Source organism: Aulostomus chinensis, chromosome 1 (assembly GCF_037954235.1).
Source record: "Aulostomus chinensis isolate RoL2024-O1b breed Wild chromosome 1, RoL_Achi_v1.0, whole genome shotgun sequence".
NCBI classification, from domain to species: Eukaryota; Metazoa; Chordata; class Actinopteri; order Syngnathiformes; family Aulostomidae; genus Aulostomus; species Aulostomus chinensis.
This window is the reverse complement of record NC_141320.1, coordinates 49,938,716-49,947,328: the sequence shown is the minus strand read 5'-3', so window position 1 is coordinate 49,947,328 and position 8,613 is coordinate 49,938,716. Positions and strand designations below refer to the sequence as shown.

Below are 8,613 nucleotides of genomic sequence, written 5' to 3'. Positions count from 1 at the left end.
TGTATATAATGTGAACACACCTGTACAGGTGCGTTAACGTGCTTAATAATAGAGAATGAGTGAAGGGTTTGTTCAGAGTGGAGTGCAGTACGACAGTCAGGCCAGCAGGTGGAGCTTTCGTTGGTGCTGTCTACCTAATTGCGGTATCTGTGCTCTGCCAGCAGAGGTCGTGCTTCCCCACCAATCTTCTAGGGTGTCTGAGTGGTGCCGCCATGTTTAGGTCGTAGCAGGAGGACGTAGGTTGGTACTTGGCAGTTCGGACGTAGCGAAAGTCACGTTATGAATGGAGGGCTGAGTTGGAGCAGAGGGGGGCAGGATCCTGAGGGTGGACTGTCTTTAGGGGGCTGAGGTGTCTGGTGGTCTTGGTGGACCCTCTGCATCTCAAGCTGAGACCACAGAGTCCTGTGTTCTTGAGTCATTGTCTATAGTCTCTGTTGTTGGAGAGCTCAGCTTGGTCCCTGATGGTCTAGTGGCTAGGATTCGGTGCTTTCACCGCCGTGGCCCGGGTTCAATTCCCGGTCAGGGAATGAGTTATTTAGAGGTTGAGGGAGAGGTGATCAGGTGGTCCACATGATGGTGGAGGTGATGAACTGTGAATCCATCATGGCTCCACTCTCACCCCCATTGTAGTGTTCTTGGTTCACTCTGCCATGGCCCCATGTTGAAGGGTGACTGTCTCATTCAGGTTCAACCCTTTGTTAGACTCTATTAAGTCACTGACTCCCAAACTCTGTAATCCTCCTTAGTAGCTTTGGTTATTGATGATCTGCAATGGTTCGTGGGGGTGGAGCCTATCCCAGCAGCCCTCAGGTGGGGGGCGGGGTTTATCCTGGACAGGTCACCAGTCCATGGCAGGGCCAACACATAGAGACAGATTGATTATAAAAATGTTCATCCCCAGTTTGAAGTTAGAGACAGGATTTAAGTGTGGAAGGTTTTTGTCTTCAATTTAATTCTGAGTGTTGTAAACTGTTTCTAACAAATTCTACTGTTCAACAGTCAAAATGTTTTCTAACCAAGCTGAATGCTCTCATATAGTTTTTAAAGTTGAGTTTCTCTCACGTCCTCCTGAGATCAAAGACAGAATTCTAGGTACAAATAAATAAACAATAAAAGCCCTGATGACATCATCATCAATTCTGACTTTGATCTGGAGGCTCTTGCTTTCTTGCTTCAAATAAAAACCGTTGTTCCATGGAAAGATTTGCATATAAACAAACACACACACACACACACACACACACACACACACACACACACACACACACACACACTCCCAGTCACTAACCCATATTGTCATCACTTAAACACCACTGGAGTATTGACAGAGATTCCACATGTTGGTCAACCAGAGAAGCTCCAACTGGTGAAGGTCATTCAACCCTGCATGAAGGTCAACCTTCATCATCTGCTGCTCATTAGCAGGGACTTAGCTCCAATGGTAGAGTGCTCGCTTAGCATGTGAGAGGTAGAGGGATCCATGCCCTCCTTCTCAGAATACTTCAGCTTGTTCTGTTGATCAGAGGAGCTGCTGGGTGATGAATGCTGATGTTTGTCCACTGCTGTGATAAAGTGTCCCCTGTTACTGAGATGAGGATGAACACCTGCTCAGGTGAAAGCTGCAATCAAACCAGGGACTCTGAACCACACACAGTGAAGGAGTTTGTCCTGCAGGTTGATGGACGCTTTGAAATTCCTTCAACATTGATTACTTTCCTGTCTCCTGCTGAGTCAGCATCCAGAACCTGGTCAAGAGGAGGCTGAGAGCTCAGGAGGTGATGTGACGGCTGGTTGGACAACTCAGCAGCCAGAGCTTCCAGTCTGAGACCCCAGCTCCACACCATGGAGAGCCTCCTGGATGATGTCCTGAAGCAGCGTCCCTGTTTGTCTCCTTGCTGCAGCTGGACGCCCCTCCCAGCTCTGAGAGTCCAGCAGTGTTGCTCTCTGTCCATCTGATGTCCGTCCTCTCCTGTGTTCGTCCGTTGAGGAGAAGGGAGACGGATTTCTCTTCCTCTCTTCTCTCCAGACGACCTTCTTCCTGTGTCAAACTACTTTGTGCTGCTCAAAGATCAAACTGATCCAGTGGCTCCAGGTGCCTGGACCTCTCTGGACCAGCCGGTCCTGAGTGAACACCTGCTCAGGTCAAAGCTGCAATGAAGTCAATTCATAACCCTAATTTTTTGAAGTACTGCAGTTACTGCAAGATAAGAAGTACATGGATGATGAAGCCTCTTCAAAACATTCAAGCTAGTCCAGTTGCTTTTATCCTTTCAACACAAATCTGATCCAGGATCAGTGAGCTCATTGATCTGAGGACTTCACTTTGAAAACCTCTGTTTCAGACAGGCTGTCGTCTTCCTCCTCAGATGCTGAAACTGTCAGACCTAAAAAATGTCTGGACAATCATGGATGAGATTCACCTCCAGTGGGCATTGAACAAAACACCTCTGTGTTGTTAAATGCAGTTGACATGAAAGGAGTTCAGTGGTCAGGCTTGTTTATGAAGTAGGTGTGGTTTGATGTGAGGGAACAGGGGATGAGCACTGGTTACCTGATAACCACTGGTTACCTGATAACCACTGGTTACCTGATAACCACTGGTTACCTGATAACCACTGGTTACCTGATAACCACTGGTTACCCGATAACCACTGGTTACTTCAAAAAATTGTGGCAACAAAGTGACACGCGAAATAATTGAATAGATTTGAAGTACTACAATTTTAATTAAAAAGTATTGAAAACATGAACTAAACTTAAACAAAAAAATAAGTACATGCTCATAAAAACAACAGTTAAAATGTGTTGGATTTAGTAATCACATGCCAAATGATGATTTATATCACCAAAGATTATTGAGTAAATCCTAGTCAATCTCACAAGATGAGCTGATTAATATTTACTAAGTATCTGAAGTATTTAAGATTAACTAAATATCAGGGGAACTGATTCATATTTACTGATAATCTAGGTGGAATTGACTTATATTTATTAATTATCTGGGTGAAATTGAAATAAGCTGACTAAATATCTGAATAAAAATGATTTGGACTCACTAAAATAAAAGAAGTCATATCAACTCATATTCAAGTACATTGCGACTTAAATTCAACACATTTACACTGTTCTTCATATTTATCTTTACCTCAACTCATTTAGTAATTTGGGGTTTTAATTTGTATCAAAGGACTTAAAATCTATTCAATAATATTGAATGTCACTTTGTTGCCACAATTTTGTTGTATCCATCCATCCATCGTCGTCTTCCGCTTATTCCTACACATTAAGGGTCACGTGGGGGGGCTGGAGCCTATCCCAGCATCTACGGGCGAGAGGCGGGGTTCACCCTGGACAGGTCACCAGTCCATCACAGGACCAACACATAGAGACGAACAACCATTCACACTCACAGTCACACCTACGGTCAATTTAGAGTATCAATCAGCCTCGTCCTCTCTTGATGTCTTTGGACTGTGGGAGGAAGCCGGAGTACCAGAGAGGACCCACGCAGACACGGGTTTTTTTGTGTCCAATTTACCCAATATTGTGACAAAACGTATGTACATGTTTGAACAAGCATGAACGTAAAAGTTGACTATAAAGCACCTCAGCCATTCTCCATGACCCACATGGCACGACCACTTCTGTTGTCTTTGTTTCATTGTGATGCCGCATCATGTCAATGAATATTGACTCCCTGAGACACTTCTTTTCATATTTTAATAACATGAAAGACAGAATGTATAATAGATCCTAACTCTTCAGTCGTGCAGTTGGCATGAACAACAAAAAGTCACAGTTACACAAGGGTCATGTGACAGGTCTCTGAAGATGCAAAAGCCGTGTAAAAGGCTACATCACCACAAATGACAACAACTGGATCTGTCCTTGGAAAGGGGGGCTCTTGGACAGTGCCATCCCATGGCACAGAAGCATTCACAACCTTGTATTGTCAACACAGACAAAAAACAACGTATTAACAGTTATTATGCACTGCAAGAAAAAATACGCTGCGGAAATTCAAACTTTTGACATTTTACCTTAATGACTACCTTCACTGAAACTCCAGCATTGAGCAAAGTCTTGTTGATCAGTTTTGACAGTAAGAGTGAGAGTCCTTTGTTGACCTGCAATGGTCCTTCTTGTTAAGCCAGTAGCTTACTCCTGAGGCGGTCCACTTTTGGGGACAGCTTTGAACTATCCAGCTCGAGGAGAAGCTTCTGGAATACTTCAAACGTGTACCTGAGCTCCTTTGGATAGGCAAGATTCACAGCAAATGCCAACCCAACGAGCAGGGAACAAGCCCTTGGAAAGTTACCCAGATCAGTCAGAACTCTCACACCCTCGACCACAATACCGATGTCCTCAGGACCCTCGGACATATTGGTCTTGAGGTTGTAGATCTTCAGGCTTTTAACAGCAAGGTCCAGCGACACAGTGTCACCATCAGCATCCTGTCATCGAGACAGCATTGTGTATATCGGACAGTACAGCCAAAGGAGAAGGTCCCATCTCACAAATTGCCTCCAGCAGTTCGGTTTGTCATGGCTGTTGCTTGTGATGCACCCTATTTACATAAAATAAATCTGAGATAATGTACTTACAAAACGTGCATAAAAAATACACCAGGTAAGTTGAATAGGATCCAATCAGTTCACCAACAAATCAAAACAATTCACTAACACCAGAAACTATGGTTACAGTTGTAAATATTTGTCAATGATATCAATCCATTGCTACATCATTTCTGCCAGGCACTGTACAGATGAATATCTTATTCTACCTTCGCTAGCACAGGCTGGTCACCTGACAACCAATCTCTATGTGTCACTGAAAGTTCATTCCTGAAGCTTGAAGTCATCCACAGCAACTGGTTCAACTCTACTTTCCATGACTTATTTAAGAAGTTGCCCGAATCTACGTAAAAATGTCTGTGTATTCACAAAGCAGCTCTTTGGCCTGTTTTAAAACTGTTTTCAAATACAGGGCACACCGCATTATAAGAGCATAGAATATCAACGACTGTCGTGGCTGGGGATGCGTTATGCATCCACTAGATGGAGCTGTGCTCAAGGGAATGTCAACAAAACAGTCAGCTAAGTCAGTCAGTCAAACTTTATTAATAGAATACAAAGCAACGTTCTGACAACACTGTTCACTCCCAAAACAAGTCAGTGCATTCACAACACGGTACCGTGCGTACCGGTAGCTGCTGACTGACAGCCTTGAGTTTGAACTCTGCGTCGTAAGCGCGTCTCTTGAAAGGTGCCATTTTGGGGTTTTTATACACACACAAGTGGTGTGAGACCAGAATTCTCCTGTACTGTTTTTACCACTGTTACTTCGGCCACGCCCCCTGACTACGGTATCCATAATTAACCAATGTTGATCCATATATAAGACGCGTCGGATAATAAGGCGCACTGTCGGTTTTTGAGAAAATTAAGGGCTTTTAGGTGCGCCTTATAGTGCGGAAAATACGGTACTCTAAGCAGCTGGCCAATCACAGAAGAGTGGGCTTCTCAGCGAATGTTAGTTAATGCATCGTGAATACATCAATATTAAACTGGGAAAGGAACATAATATGACCCTTTTAATTAAATGTTTTGGTTAGCATACTGTAATCTTCAGTGTTCCTCTACTATTTACATTTTTCCAAGTAATACATTAAAAAATATTTTATTCATTTCAAAATTTGATCTTGAAAATGTAATTTAGAAAATAGATGACAGTAATGCAACGTACATTTTGTATCCAAGAGCCAAAAGCAGAACCACAAGTGCAATCCTTCACGATGGGCAAGGAATATTTCTGATTAGCATGCACTTGTAACTCACTTGAGGTGGCTCAAATAGAGCCCGCCATCTGGCTTCGATGTCCTCTATGCTGGGTGACAGGTTGATGATTTCATTTCTTCTGTGTGCAAATGCTTTGGCCATTTTTTCTTTTACCAATGCGTTATTGTCCTTTTTCTTTACTTCAGTAAGCAACTGAATCCTCTCTTGCCCTTGGCTTTCTTCATCTTCTCCGGCTGGGTAAGGAGGGAGGTAGTTAGCCTCTGCCTTTCGAGGCTTTTTTACATTTTTTGCAGACTTCTGGTCTGCAGGAGCCTTGCGTTTCTGTGCACTGCACAACACCTCAGGAACACCATAGCCTCGGAGTTTGGTGCGATAATTTGCCATCTTATATTTGATGCTTTGTTGCCAGCCACAGTAACCTCCAAAGGAGCCAGGTTCCTTGAGACAAGGATATTTCTTAACAAGTGCTTCAGCAACATCCCCTATGTGTGACCCTGATGGATAGGCTGTATATCTATAGACAGTTTCAGCCAGCTTCTCAATTGTGTCAGACTTGATCTTCGAGGTAGTCAGAAGTGTTCCATCCTTCTTGAAGACTTCAGTGGCTCTTTCAAGGTACATCTCAGTTTCGTACGCAAACTGTGGAATGGGCAACTGTTTTGGCCATGGTTGACAACGTTCTGGTGTACTTCGCCCTGACAGTTGACAGGCTAATGGTGTCCTGTGAAGATGATGTTCCAGGAGATGACACTGCATCAGCTGCAGTTGACTCTGCATAGCATGCAGACTCAGAGTCAGTTAACTGCTGAACAAAGGAACTGTTCAAACTTTCCTCAACTGGAAGCAAGTTCAGAACAAGGGGGGCAGTGTGAACAACCTTTATGGTGTCTTTGTGTTTAATCTGACCACTGTTATGGAGAGTAAAGTAATCTTCAAATTCCAAGTCCAAATACTGAAGACTGAAAGGTCTCCTTCACAATAGTTTGCAGCTCATTCACAGTGGGTGGGATTCCTGATGGAAGGACCAACTTCTCAGTTCGATCATTGATGATTACTCAGAGCTTTGCCTCCATCTCTGCCGTCCTGACAATAATAGACAAAAGTTCAGTGGCATTCCAAGCAGAAGCTTATACAGTGGATGAACCCAAACATAGAGTGAACTATGTCATGAAGAACCTAGAGAGTTCCACCAGAATAAATAGAGTTCAAAACATTTAAATAATTGATGCCAAGAGAATTGTAGTGGTAAATAATTTAGAATTGATTTTCAAATTATTAGATATTTTCTATTCTCTTTTTAATTTGTAATTAAAAATTATAATTACATCTTTTATATAATCACTTTAAATGTATCTCTAACTTTACTTTTAATCATTTATGCTCATCATATTCAGTGTCACAATGCATTTGTTTCCTGTAATACACTGGTTTTCCATTATGATTAATGAGATTTAAAGACAACTCCCTTGAATGAAAGGTTGTCAGCAGGACGCCAAAAGGAAGTCCAGCCACCAATGAGGAAAAACTGTCGACCTTTCGTGTTGCCGTAAATGTTGAGTCGTGTGTCCAATCAGAATTCATACTGCTACAGTGTGTGTTGGACCGATTTAAGCCACCAACGGCCATATTTTCCTAATATTCTACCTCTAGAACAATGAATCTTAAGATTTTTCTCACAGTTGCTCCTGTTATGTAGAAGATCTCTGTCCCCACATCTGAGCAGCAGCATCCAATGGAAGTAGTGGTTCTACCACTGTTTAATGTATTTACATCTCAAACCACAGACAACAGCAAACAGTTACTCAAATATGCAACCAGGTGTTTGTTTAGCTGGAGGAGGCAGACATCTTGGAGAAATGAGTAAAAATAACCGCAGTGTAGTTTGATAGTCTTGAGGTGTGTTCAAGTACCAGAAAAGGCTCCGCCAAAAACATGTTCCTGCTAGATGTCGAAGTCCACGGACATTTGTTCTTACGAAGAAGTCCTTTCTTATCAAACTTTGAAAGAAAAAATGTTTGTTGCACAGCCTTTTCTGGTAGCGTTTTCACGCACTGTGTATGTGCACTTGAACGCACCTCAAGACTATCAAGATATGTTGCCGTTATTTTTATCCATTTCCCCAAGATTTCCACCTCCTACAGGTAAACAAACACCTCTTTGCATGTTTGAAAAACTATTTGCTGTTGTCTCTGTAAACATAATCTGGGTTTATGAAATGTAAATACATTAAACAGTGGTAGAACCACGACTTCCATTGGATGCTGCTGCTCAGATGTGGGGACAGAGATCTTCTACATAACAGGAGCAACTGTGAGAAAAATCTTAAGATTCATCATCCTAGAGGTAGAATATTAGGAAAATATGGCCGTTGGTTGTTTTTGCTCAAAATTGTCATTTAAGCAGGAAACAAATAAGATGTGAGAATGTAATCAATTTGTAAAAATTAATCAAATAATAAATTAATTAATGTAATCAATGTATAATGAGCAGAAACCTGGAAATGAATTAAAGTTATATTAAAATATAAAAGTGATATCTGTTTTTACAATGATAAAAAGACAAATGAGGAAATCACGTTCGACAACCAACAGTTTTTGTCATTTTATGACTTTCAACTAATGAATTAATCAAGGAAATAATTTGTAGATTCATAGATAATGAAAATAATTGTGTCAGGATGGCGCTACACTCCCCACCATGAGGGGCAGTGTGGCAGACGATAGTGAGTGGTCACCTAGCAGTAGACCTGGTCCGACCCTTCTCCGTCCTTTCCACTTCCTCTCCCTCCTTTACGGAGCTGACAGCCGTGCGTGGT

At 42.2% G+C, this 8,613-nt stretch overlaps 1 non-coding gene across 1 annotated transcript; it reads left to right on the top strand.

The window, feature by feature from the left end:
* The first annotated feature begins 455 nt into the window (after nt 1-455).
* Nucleotides 456-527, top strand: trnae-uuc (transfer RNA glutamic acid (anticodon UUC)). The gene has a single exon. It is a non-coding gene; the product is annotated as a tRNA-Glu (tRNA).
* Nucleotides 528-8,613: the final 8,086 nt, after the last annotated feature.